The sequence below is a fragment of the Squalius cephalus genome, assembly GCF_949319135.1.
Source record: "Squalius cephalus genome assembly, chromosome: 14".
Lineage (NCBI taxonomy): Eukaryota > Metazoa > Chordata > Actinopteri > Cypriniformes > Leuciscidae > Squalius > Squalius cephalus.
Window position 1 is genome coordinate 38073465 of NC_137135.1, and position 223 is coordinate 38073687.

The following is a 223-nucleotide window of genomic DNA, read 5'->3' on the forward strand; positions in this document are numbered from 1 at the left end:
ACATCATCATCAGTGACAGGAACATCATCATCAGTGACATCATCATCAGAGACAGGAACATCATCATCAGAGACATCATCATCAGTGACAGGAACATCATCATCAGTGACATCATCATCAGAGACATCATCATCAGTGACAGGAACATCATCATCATCAGTGACATCATCATCAGTGACAGGAACACCACTAACAGCTGCAGTAACTAAACATCCGGAACGTC

General features: G+C 42.6%; 1 protein-coding gene across 2 annotated transcripts in view; it reads right to left on the reverse strand.

Moving 5' to 3' along the window:
• stag3 (STAG3 cohesin complex component) overlaps positions 1-223 on the reverse strand; it is a 91603-nt gene continuing 91380 nt past the window's right edge. For both annotated transcript variants that reach the window (XM_079892661.1, XM_079892662.1), the window contains exon 32: positions 1-223. This exon is cut by the window's right edge and continues 170 nt beyond it. The gene's annotated coding sequence lies outside the window, so the exon portion shown is untranslated.